Below are 13,635 nucleotides of genomic sequence, written 5' to 3'. Positions count from 1 at the left end.
GTTGGATCTCCCTGCTTTTCAAATAAAAAAATAAGGTCACCTTTTAAAAGACCCCAAAGAAATCCATTGTAATAGTGTTCTTCTACTGCCATCTAGTGGACATCTTGTTGAAAAAATTAACCAAAGACTACAAAGGAATTTTTTTCCATCTAATTTTCACCACCCCCACCATACCTCATCTGTGTTCACCATTAACATCTTGTTACACCTACTCCATCCTTCTCACTACACAATCGCATCCACACATTTTTTCAAACCATAGAAATGCATGTTGCTTACATCAAGATACTTCCTAAAATATTTCAACATGCATTTTCCAATAAGATTGACCTCATTAAATCACGTCAACACACCTAATAAATTCATCATAAATTAAATATACTTAAAAAGATTTATTTATTTGAAAAAATTACAGAGAGAGAGGGAAAGACAGCAAGAGATCTTCCATCCACTGGTTCACTCCCCCAGCACTGGGGCCAGCACTGGGGCGAAGCTGAAGCTAGGAGCCAGGAGCTACATCTAAGTCTCCCACATAGGTGGCAGGGGCCCAAACATTTGGGCCATCTTCTGCTGCTTTTTGCAGGCCATTAGCAGGGAACTGGATTGGAAATGGAGCAGCTGAAACACAAACCACCTCCCATATGTGATGCCAGCATGGCAGACAGTGGCTTTACCCATTACACCACAACACTGGCCCCATAAATTCATTATTCAGAATCCATTATATACTAAAATTTCCTCTGTCACAGCCAAAATATCTTTTACAGCATATGTTTTTCCAATCCAAGATCCATTCAACATTTACTCAGAGCATTTTGATGTTGTGCTTCTTTAGTTTTCCAAGTCCAGCACAATCCCCCTGACTTCCTCTTTCCATGTGACATCAAATATTTTAGAGTTGAGATCATCTGATGTGGATCATTCTAGAATTACCTGTTTCCTCATAATAAGATTCAATTTAAACATTTACAGCAGGAACATCATGTGAGTGACTTTGTAAACCTCTCACTGGATCATAATGAAGGTACATGTTGTCAGATGGAACCACTATCGGGGTTACCAAGCTTGGTCACTTGGTGAAGGTGATGACCACTTAACATTTCCATTGTAAAGGTACATCGTTCCTTTTAAAGACATAATCTATGTGCGCTGGTGCTGTGATATAGTGGGTTAACCTGCCGTCTGCAGCACTGGCATCCCATATAGGCACCAGTTAAAGTCCCAGCTCCTTCAATTCCAGTCTAGTTCTCTGCTAATGTGCCTGGGAAAGCAGTGGAAGATGCCCTAAGTGCTTGGGCCCCCGCATCCACGCAGGAGACCCAAAAGAAGCTCCTGGCTCCTGGCTCCTGGCTCCTGGCTTCAGCCTCACCCAGTCCTGGCTGTTGCTGACAGTTAAGGAGTGAACCAGAAAATGGAAGATCTCTATCTCTCCCTCTCTAATTCTGACTTTTAAATAATTTTTTTAAATATATACATAAAGCAATCTGTGTAATGAAATTTTGAGAGCCATTTACAACAATATCTTACTCAGTCATATCAGCATCTTCAGAGGATCCTCATCTAGGCCAATTATTATTTTAGGTTATGAAATGGCATTTTTCTAATTAATCATTCTTTCCACATTTAGTAGCTGGCATTCTTCTGTTTAAGAAAAAAGTATTTTTGTTTTTATTTTTTCTACTCTCTTTATTTTGAATATTACTATAGATTCATAATTTTCTTCTTATTCCAATGTATTATAAGTTATTACTATATTTTTTATGTTTAAATTTTTCCAAACTGGTTACGTAGATGTCCCTTCAGGTTGATCCTTAATGTCCTAATGTTTCCCTCATTCTCTAATCTTACTTTTTTGGTACAACACAATATCCAGGTTTGTACTTTCCCCAAAATCAGTTATCCCTCCAAAAACACTTGATTCATTTTAGTGGAAAGTCATATATAGAAATAAAGATCTACATTTGTGGTATGTTCATGGCTACTGCAGAATTATTGCTCCTATATCCTTTTAATTAATGGAAGGATATACAAGGAAATATCAAAACACACACATTTTAATCATGTTTCAGAAGACTTCATCTAACTGTGACTGAGTAGCTTGTCACAGGTGAATATTTTAACAAGGAAAACTAGAAAATGTATAGTTTTAAAATATCTTTTGTGAAGGAATCAGAGGGCTACTGGGGCAGACAGGTCTTAAGAAGGGGATATCGTTATGATGAGCCTTGCTTTTTGGACACTTCTTTTCCTTCAGGATATTTTTGGAATGAAGTATGAGTCTGAGAAGCTAGCAGAGCAGGTTTAGGCTACCTCATGGGACTAGGGAGACTAAAAGTCTGGAGCTTACAAGGCAGATGTATGTTGAAGGAACAAGATAACAGAGAAATAGGAGGAATAAAATCCAACATTTAGAATCAGTTTTCTTCTAGAGACATGTACAATTTAACATGCGCAGAGAATGAGACTAAACGGAAATCAGCAAGCATCAGCAAAATAGAGCATGTTTGTGACAGGCTCAGTGTGCCAGCTGAAAACATAGGAGTCCATATCTGGCAAAAAGGAGAAGCCCTGGCCAGCCCTGCGGCTCACTAGGCTAATCCTCTGCCTGCGGCGCCGGCACCCTGGGTTCTAGTCCCAGCCAGGGCGCTGGATTCTGTCCCAGTTGCTCCTCTTCCAGGCCAGCTCTCTGCTGTGGCCCGGGAGTGCAGTGGAGGATGGCCCAGGTGCTTGGGCCCTGCACCAGCATGTGAGACTAGAGGAAGCACCTGGCTCCTGGCTTCAGATCAGCGCAGTCCAAAGGCCACAGCACGCTGGCTGCAGCGGCCACTTGAGGGGTGAACCAATGGAAAAAGGAAGACCTTTCTCTCTGTCTCTCTCTCTCTAACTCTGCCTGTCAAAAAAAAAAAAAAAAAAGGAGAAGCCCTTGCAAACAACTTTGATTCTTAGCTGAATTCCTAGATAATCACTCTAGAAGTAGGCATGAACCAGGAGTAAATTGCAACACACAAAGACTGCCAATTATCCTTGAATCAGCAAAGACCTTAGCTGAATTGATGTGATCTGATTCCCTGAAGCCTGGCAGTGGAAAGGGGAATCCTCATTGGAGGAAGATAACATGATCTGACCCCTTTACATTTTTTCCACACATATTTGAATATTTGGTATTTAATAAAAATTTACTGGGGGCCTGTGCTGTGGCATAGTGGGTAAAGCCGCCAGCAGTGCTGGCATCCCATATGGGCAACGGTTCGAGTCCCAGCTGCTCCACTTCCTATCCAGCTCTCTGCTATTATGTGGGAAAGCAGTAGAAGATGGCCCAAGTCCTTGGGCCCCTGCACCCACATGGGAGACCTGGAAGAAGCTCCTGGCTCCTGCCTTTGGATCCGCGCAGCTCCAGTTGTTACAGCCAACTGGGGAGTGAACCAGCAGATGGAAGATCTCTCTCTGTCTCTGTCTCCGCCTCTGCCTCTCTGTAACTCTGCCTTTCAAATAAATAAATAAATCTTTAAAAAAAAAAAAACAATGGTACACCAATAAACAAGATCATGAGAAAAAAAAGAGAAGTCAGAACAAGTCAGAACCAAAGATAGGAGATTTTGGAGTTACTAACAGATTTTTTAAATAATTGTGATGAATATGTTCATAAATAAATATGGCAAGAGAGACTATGTCACCAATGAATTGGAATCTATAATAAAAAGCTAAATGGAAAGTCCAGATTAGAAAATACAATAGCTAAAAGTAAGATCTCAACAGATAGACTTAACAGCAGATGGAGCAACATTGAAAACGAGATTGATACATTAAAAGATGAGTCAGTAGGTAATATCTAGAAAGAAATGTGGGGGCAAAAAAGATGGACATTCCTGAATAGAGTATAAGAAATATATTAAATGTTGGTAAAGTCTAATACAAGTGTATTTGAGGGACTCAGAAAAAGGGCAGAGAATAGGGCAGAAGCAGCTTTAGAAGAAGTGGGCAAATTCCTTGACTAAGTTAATATTGAGGAGCTCAATAAAACTGGCACAGGATAGTCCTATATCTATGAACGATATGAAATCTGTTATTAAAAATATCCCAACAAATTAAGACTCCAGGCAGAAATGGTTTCACTAATAAATTATTTCAAACATGTAAAGAAATAACATTAGCTTTACACAAATTCCCCCCCCAAAAAAAAAGACAAGAAAAAAAAGGAACATTGATCATCATATAATTTTACAAAGCTAGAATAACAAAATATTAAATATTTCAATAAATAAGAATTACAAACTAGGGGTCAGCATTGTGGTGCAGCAGGTTAGGCTGTCACCTGTGGTGCTATCATTCTATAGTTAAAGTCCTAGCTACTCCTCTTCTGATCTAGTTCCCACTAATGTGGCTGGGAAAACAGCAAACAGTGGCCCAAGTACTTGGGCCCCTTCTATCAACATGAGAAATCCAGATGGAGTTCCAGAACTCCTGATTTTGGCCTGGCCCAGCCCTGGCCTTTGTGGTCACTTGAGAAGTGAACCAGCAGATGGAAGAATGATATTTCTCTCTCTCTCTCTCTCTCTCTCTCTCTCTCTCCCCCCCCCAACTCTGCCTTTCAAAATATAAATCTTTAAAAATGAAAAATAATATGAAGAGACTTTTAAAAGTTTATGGAAATGGAATTTAATTAAAAGATAACTTTATTTTGTTGGAAAGATTTTAGAAACCATGTATAGTTTTTTTCATTATACAGATTTCCATGAACTTTTCAAAGACTTCCTCAGGAACATGTGTGTGTGCGCATATGTGTGCGTGTGTGTGAGAGAGAGGGAATCAAACCCTGAAATATTTGTGAACAATATATCACAACAAAGGGAAGCTAAAGAGATGTAAATTTAGGAATGTCATGTTCATAGGTTGGAGTTTTGATGTCGTTAATCTGTCAATTCCTCCCAACTTGATTTATGGATTCCATTAAATTCCAATATAAAAAATCACCACAAATTTGATAGGAAAATTGATACACCTATATTGAAACTTATACAGAAATGTAAAATTCCAAGAATAACCAAAACAACTTCAAAAAACAAAGCTGCAAGATTATACAACCAGATATTGGGACGCAATATAATGCTACAATAATTACAATTAAGACTGTGTGGTACTATGGAAAGTATAAGCAGATGAATACAGCAAAGTAGAAATCATAGTAGCCCACAATTATATGATCACATGATCTTTGGTAAAGTCTTTACTAAGGTACAGAGCAGGCAAGAATGGTCTTTTTAGTAAGGGGACCTGACCCAGATGGATAATCCCTACAGTTTCCCAGAGAGCCAAAAGCACACACATAAACACACACACATAAACACACACAAAGAAAAGATATATAAATTGAACACCATCAAAGTAAGAAAGAAAATGTGCTTCAAAGGACACTATCAAATGGTGAGAAGACAATCCATGGAACAGAATAAAATATTTTCAAGCCATATATCCGATAAAGACTTTTATCCAGTGTGGGGAGCAACTCGGACTAGACTGTTACTGGAATTAAGACTTACTCTATGCATCTGCTCTCCCACAATATGGCGCTGAGAAGGGAGTAACAACTTCTACGCAGCTGCCTCTCGCCAACTTGAGTGATGACCTGCAGGAGCTGATGCTGCTCCTGATTGGAGGAAAGCAGCATACTCGGCGTGTGGGTAGCAGAGTTGGGATTGGTGAAAGAGGACTATAAAGGAGGAGAGAGACAACATGCACCAGGAACATCTATCTGAAGGAACACCTGAGCAGCCCCCGAGAGAGCTGGCCGGCGGTGTGCCGCTCCCCCGCGGAAGTGGGGAAAGTGGCAGGGGGAACCGCCCTTCCACGGAGGTGGAAGGGTCGGTAGCCAACCCGGGAAGAACCAGCAGCAAACCCGGGGAGGGCCGAGCAGACGAAAGAACAGCGCAGGGTCTTGTGTCGTTCCTCCAAGAAGAGGGGGAGCGACAATCCAGAATATTGAATAATTCTTACAATTCAGCAATGAAAAGACAACCCAATAAAAACCAGGCAAAAGATATGAACAGCATTTTCTCCAAAGACTATTAAACATTTGACCAACAAACACATAAGAAAATGATCAACATCAACAATTAGGAAAAAACAGATTAAACCATAATGTGATACCACTTCATATCTACTAGAATGGCTACGATCAAATACATTAAAATTTTTAGGCATGGTAGTATTGATATGGATGATCTAAGCAGGGAATTAGGTAGGAATAAATGAGCTGGGAGATATTTCCACAGCTTTTGTCTTGCAGCCCTGCACTGTGACTCCATACTCTTATATGTTGATCCAGTATGCCCACTTTCCCATAATGCACCTGTGTCTCATTTGGGACTGGGACTGGGACTGGGACTGGGAAGGAAGAGAGGTTATGATGAACACGTGGAACTTAAACTCCATGTGGAGATGTCATGAAACTCCAGAAAACATCTCACATACTAAACCTCAGGCAAACTTCACCCTGTTTGCATATTCAATTTGAGGACAACCCCATAAAGGATACTATTGCACAGGAAAGTGGTCTCTGTTTTTTGGCCTTTCTCTTGCCTTCTCCCACTCCCTCTCTCCTCGCAAGCACCCTTCAGATCCTCTCATAGCAAGTATCTCTCTTCGCGGGGTTGCCCACACTCATGCGTGAATGTGTTCACTCTCTAAATAAATCATGCTCTCATTTGTACACCTTACTTAATACATCCACTTTGAATTGTTCTCATGTAGAGACAAGAACTTGGAATAAAAACCAGGAAATATATTCTCATAGAGGTATCAATGACACTGAACTTCTGCTTCTAGATATATATGCCCAAGAGATTATGAAAACCTGTTCATGCAAAAACTTGCACATGACTATTGATATCAGCTTTATTCATAATAGCCCCCAAATGGAAGCAATCCAAATGTTCAAATTAATGAAGTGTGGTATATCCATAAAATGAAATATTATTATGCTCTTAAAAAGAATAAACTGATACATACAACAACTAAAATGAACTTTGAATACATTATACTAAATGAAAGAAGCCAGGCACAAAAGATCACATATCATGTAACTTCAGTTGTATGACTTGTCTAGAATACAAAGTAGGCTGGTGGTTGCAGGGTCGGGGGGAAGTGGCAATGGGAAAATGACTGCTAATGAGTATGGGATTTCGTTATGGAAAGAAGCAAATATTCTGGAATTAGAAATTTGATGATGGTTTCATTGATGCAAAACTTCGTGACTATACCAAAGGAAAAAAAATCCCACAGAATTATACACTTTAAAAGGTGAACTCTGTACCTTAGGTTAAGGGTCTGAGAGAACCAAGCCTAAACAGGTCCTGTAGTGTCTTTTGCAGAAGCATCCACAAGTTGTGAGCCCCAGAGTCCCAAGACAAACACAGGCTCTGAGAAACCCCAAAGATACTGGAGGCTCTAGGGGTATAAAAGCACACCAGATAATAACAACAGATCCCAGAATAATCAGATGCTCCCCAGTGGTTTTACCCAGCTCTTGAATTTGTCTTCTCAAGCCACATATTCTCACAAGCATTGATCAAAACCATACCCTGAGTTCTGCCTGTTTCCCGGATTAAATTCAGATGTTCTGGAGCTGGTACTGAGGGCACAGTGGGTTAAGCCACCCATCTGCAGCACTGGCATCCCATATGAGTCCCAGCTCTTCTCCTGGCTGCTCCTCTTCCAATCCAGCTCTCTGCTTGTGGCCTGGGAAGGCAGTGGAAGATGGCCCAAGTGCTTGGACCCCTGCACCCACATGAGAGTGACCCAGAAGAAGCTCCTGGCTCCTGCCTCCTGCCTCCTAGCTTCATATTGGCCCAGCTCTGGCCATTGCGGCCATTTAGGGAGTGAAGCAGCAGATGGAAGATTCTCTCTCTCTCTCTCTCTCTCTCTCTCTCTCTCTCAAATAAATAAATAAATCTTTAACAACAAAAAAAGGTGAACTCTGGGGCCAGTGCTGTGGTGTAGTGGACTAAGCCCCTGCAGTGCTGGCATCCCATATGGGCACCAGTTCATGTCCCAGCTGCTCCTCTTCTGATCCAGCTCTCTGCTATGGCCTGAGAAGGCAGAAGAAAATGGCCTAAGTCCTTGGGGCCTCGCACCTGAATGGGGGACCCAGAAGAATCTCCTGGCTCCTGGCTCAGCTCCAGCCATTGTGGCCATTTGGGGAATGAACTAGCAGATGGAAAACCTCTCACTCTGTCTCTACCTCTCTCGGCAACTCTTTCAAATAAATAAAAAAAATTTTTTTAAATACTATACTAAAAGAAATTCTCAGAGAAATCTTATCTTTCTCCTCTACCCTTATTCCTACCCATTCCTTTTACATGATAATTTTTTCTTGCTTTCGGGTTTGTCTTTCCTGCGTCTTTTTGTAAAGATAAGTATATGTTCTCATTCCCTTTCTTACACGGAAGGTAGCATGTTATAAACTGCCTTGTATCTTGCATTTTTTACTGATTAACATAGCCAGGAAATCATCTTCTGCCAGCATGTAAAGATGTTTCTTATTCTTTCTATGGATACAGAGTACTCCATCAACTAATCCCTAGTCAGTGGTCATTCAGTTTATTTTCAATATCTCCTATTACAAACAACACCACAATAAATAACCTTGGTGTAAATGTTGTTTCATTTCTGTGGAAGTGTACTGTCATGCTACAGAAGCCCGAGGTCCAAGAGAACTCACACATAACATTCACTAGTTCCAAAGCAATCACCCAGAAGTACAACTGGGAGAGACATGGGTTCATGGGTTTACTCTACTTACAGAAGTGACTGATGGCAGCCAATCAGTCAGTAATCTGCACCTCCTTGTCATGGTGCACAGCATTAAATAGAAAGCATTAAACAACAAGCATAATTGGTAGTCATGGTCAAAGTAGCTGGGCTTTGTTCCCTAGTGTTCTACAGTAACAAGGCTATCAACTCAAGAACACAAGATGCCCCTGTATTCAACTTAAATTGCCCCCCAACCCAATGGTACTTTAAATGTTTACTCTAGGGAGGCATTTTTTTTTCTGGAGAACCTACCACCCCCAGGCATAAAATGCTCTTTCTCATGGGGGAAGGTCAGCCTTATGAACTTTCTCCACATGTATCTTTTGGCAAAACTACTAAAAGTGAGGTTGCTTTGTCAAAGGATTAAAATATTGCTAATATCTCTCTATTGAAGTCATTATAATTTCATACTACCACTAGCTGTGCTGGAGTTCGACTGTTTTCATAGAGTATTGCCCACAGAATGTGTGGCCAAGCTTGCCAGAACAACTCTATTCTCACTCCCAGCTCATGATTGCACTTCCTACTTATCTGAGAAAATTAAAATACTAAGAACCTCCATAGACTCCCATTGATGCCACCCTTTTGTCCATGCTGCTGTCTTATGGATTTCCATAGGCAAGCTGTCCTTACTCCTGTCTATTGTCACCTATGCATTTGAGCCGTCCTCTAAGAAAAGGAAGAAGAAATGAACGAGGAGGCATATAGAGAAGGGAGAGGGACTTCCCTTATGGTGGAGACACATGAATAATATGGAGTTGGGCAGGGAGAGGAAAAAACATACTTTCTGCTCTTAGTAAAGCAATGAAGACATTCTCTGTTAACAACATGGAAATAAACTCACCTCTTAATAGTTTCCTACACATTGGCCGGCGCCACGGCTCACTAGGCTAATCCTCCGCCTTGCGGTGCCGGCACACCGAGTTCTAGTCCCGGTCGGGGCGCCGGATTCTGTCCCGGTTGCTCCTCTTCCAGGCCAGCTCTCTGCTGTGGCCAGGGAGTGCAGTGGAGGATGGCCCAAGTACTTGGGCCCTGCACCCCATGGGAGACCAGGAGAAGTACCTGGCTCCTGCCATCGGATCAGCGTGGTGCGCCGGCTGCAGCGCGCCAGCCGTGGCGGCCACTGGAGGGTGAACCAATGGCAAAGGAAGACCTTTCTCTCTGTCTCTCTCTCTCACTGTCCACTCTGCCTATACAAAAAAAAAATAGTGTTCTACACCAGTAAATATCAAACTTCAATCTGCATCAGAATCACCTGAAGGGCTGTTAAAACCATTTCTGAGGGTAGGGGCAGAGTTTAGCTTAGCAGTTAAGACACTCCTTGGGAAACCCACATCCCATATTGGAGTGTCTGGATTGGAGTCTCAACTCCACTGCTGAATCCAGTTTCCTGCTAATGTGTACCCTAGGAGACAGCAGGTAATGGCTCAAGTAGTTGGGTTTCAGTCATCCACTTGGGAGACAAGGATTGAGTTCCCAGCTCCTGCCTTTGGCCTGGCCCAGCCTCTGCAGCTGCAGGCACTGGGGAAATGAACCAGCAGATGGAAGATCATCTCTGTCTTCCAAATTAAGTGAACAAACTTTAGAAACAGAATTTCTGATTCAGTAGGTTTTGGGTGGAACTAGCTAGAATTTTCATTTCTAGCATATCCCAAAATGGTAGTAATCCTACTCTTCTGTGGGGTCTTTGAAAAACATTTTTCAAAGCAGTGGTTCATTTTCACATTTTTTACATAGCAGGTCTAAATTCAGCACAATTTGCATTAACTTGTTTATTTGCCAATAAATTCCAAAGGTAGAAATGATTTCCTTTTCAATTATGAAATATAATACCTTAATACACACACACACACACACACACTCCCCTCTTGATTTCATTCCTCCCACCAACCACAGCTTGTTTTCTTTGCTCTTCTTTGAGGCAAAATTTCTCAAGAGTGCCTATCTCTGCCGTTTCCAATTTCTCTATTCTAACTTGAGTTCATTGCAATCATGCTTTCACCCCTATGACTCCATGAAAATTGTTGTCATCAAGTTTTACAACAACCTCCACATGGATAAATCTACTTTCAAGTCTAAGCTCTCATCTGACTTAGCAGAATTTGATCACTGATCATATCATTCTCCTTTTTTCCCTTGACTTCCAGAACACCATATGCTTTGTGTTTCCCTCCACTTCCTTTGAGAATTTCAATCTCTTTTGTAGGCTTTCCTCTCTTTCTTCACACCAATTTTGCTATTAGTCCATGGTTTTTTTCTGTAACTATTGCACTCACCTTACTACATGGATTTAAATATCATCTGTAAGCTGACGATCTATAAGCTGACAATCCCCAAATTTCTATCTCCAGACCTGAACTCCAGACTTACAACTTCAACTACTTACTCAACATATGCACTTGAATGCCGATAACTTACCTCAAAGTCAACATGACCAATTTCTGATCATCCCCTCAAACCTGCTTCTCCTGCAGCCTTTCTCATATCCATACTGATAGGAATTCCATACACCTAGTATTTCTTGAATTACTCTCTTTATCTTACACCTCATATCCAATCTGTCAGGAAATGGTATAGACATTTCATTCAAAATATTTCCAAAAATATGACCTTCTTAACCTCACTTCTTGTTTTTTTTTAAGATTATTTATTTATTTAAAAGGCAGAGTTAGAGAGAGAGAGAGAGAGAGCTGTCTTCCATCCACTAGTTCACTCCCCAAATGGCCACAACAGCCAGAGCTGAGCCGATCTGAGGCCAGGAGACTGGAGCTTCTTCAGGGTCTCCCACGCGAGTGCAGGGGCCCTGGGACTTGGGTCATTTTCCATTGCTTTCCTAGGCTATAGCAGAGAGCTGGATCGAAAGTGGAGCAGCCAGGACTCAAACCGGTGCTCATATGGGATCCCAGCACTGCAGGTGGCAGTTTTACCTGCTACACCACAGCGCCAGGTCCCTTAACTTCACTTCTTACCTGCTACTACTCTGGTTTGAGCCACCCACATTGATACAATAGGCTCATCACTGACATCCTGCTTCTTTGGCTATTCTAGAGTCTATTCAATACAACAACCCCAGTAATCAAGTGATTCTATTAAAACAAAAGCCAAGTCCCTCATATCCTCAGCTCACCTATCTACACTGACCCCATCTCACAAAAGCCCAAGTCTTCATTAAGGTCTTCGGGGCCCTTGATGTCACCTTACCCAATACCTCTGCAATTGCCTCATCAAATACTCTTCCCCTTGCTCTAAATCAGCCACACAGGCCATTCAGGCTGTTCAGCAAACTTATCAGACATGCACCCATTTGGGGAGTTTTACTCCAGCCATCTCTTCTGCTGGCCTGCACCTCCCTTAGATATAAGCTCTAACTCCTTTACATCTTTCAAATCATTCCTACTTAATGAAGTTTATCCTGGTTATTCAGCAGTACAACATGTGCTTCCCCTCAATTCCACTCTAAACCCTTCTCTTTCTGTTCTATTTCTTCTTTCTTCCAGAGTACTTTAGACATTCTAATGTATTATATAATTTACTTACTATTCTTACTGTTTCTTCTCTGCCTTACACCCATCTAGAATGTAACCTCCTTGAGGTCAGGACTTTTCATTTTTTCCCATAATGTATCCCAATCACCTAGAACAGTGTGCCCAGAATATGGTAGGTGATTTATTCATATTCACAGAATCAATTACCTAATTTTCCCTAATTCTTCCAAAAATTCACTGCCACTGCTATTCCCCTCAAGATGTTACCTTCCAGTATTCCCAACCTGCAGCTTCCATTCTCTCCACTGCACTTAACCCACACTATGTTCCAAAAAGAAATGGAAAGAATGCTCTTTTCTCCATAGGACTCAGGCCTAGTTTATGGTGTCAGAGGAAGAGCTATTGCTGCACATCAATCCCTTACCAATAGTCTGCCTTCAGGGACCACAAAGGAAACTGAAGTTCTACCAGGACCCAGACCCAATGTAATGAACCTATACATTTGAATCTTAGTTTTGGCTCAGAAACAAATTTCTGCTATAAAATGATGTGATTGAATTAGGTGAAGTCTTGTCCTTTCTAGTTCAAAATGTTACCACATTTCAACATAGTTTCAATTGTTAAGGTCATTTCCCAATGTACCAATTATTTGTAATGCTTATTTCAAGTATGACACTTTACTTTTTAAAAATTGTAAGTCAGATCACCTAAAAACTATTCTGTGAACTGTTTTATTATGAACATGCATCCCGTGACTTTTGATACCCAGTGACTTCATATTCTGATTGATTATTCATTAAGTGATTTTTTTGTCTCTCAAATGAATCAACTGGTTATTTGAACTGTGTAAATAAACTAGTTTGTAGCAGAGCATTGTGGAAGGGCATTTCTCTAGCTACAACAAGACATTGTGGCATTTATAAAAATAAAATAAACTACCCCATGACATTAAAGTAAATTTTACCTGAAGAACTTTGGCTAATTAGATAATTTTCAAGAATATAACTATGTGATACATTTTTACAATAAAATCAGTACCTAAGCGTACATAAAATTATGTAATCTGCTTTATAAAACTCTGTTCAGGAACATTTTTCCATGTCATTATACATTTCATTATTCTTAAGGGCTGAATAAGGAGAATTCTGGCAAATGAGCAGATTGAGCTGATGTGGATCCAACCTCATCCTTAAACGATCTAGGAATTCTGAACAAAATATAATACCCAGAGTCAGGCATTTGGTGCAGCGGTTAAGATGCTACAAGTGCTTAGCATCAAGTCCCAGCTCTGCTCCTGATTCTGGCTTCCTACTAATATGCATTCTGAAAGCAACAAGTGATG

Source organism: Oryctolagus cuniculus, chromosome X, assembly GCF_051225735.1.
Source record: "Oryctolagus cuniculus isolate XC-2025 breed Fujian yellow rabbit chromosome X, ASM5122573v1, whole genome shotgun sequence".
Classification (NCBI taxonomy): Eukaryota; Metazoa; Chordata; class Mammalia; order Lagomorpha; family Leporidae; genus Oryctolagus; species Oryctolagus cuniculus.
The sequence above is the reverse complement of the archived record's forward strand: the minus strand, read 5'-3'. Positions refer to the sequence as shown.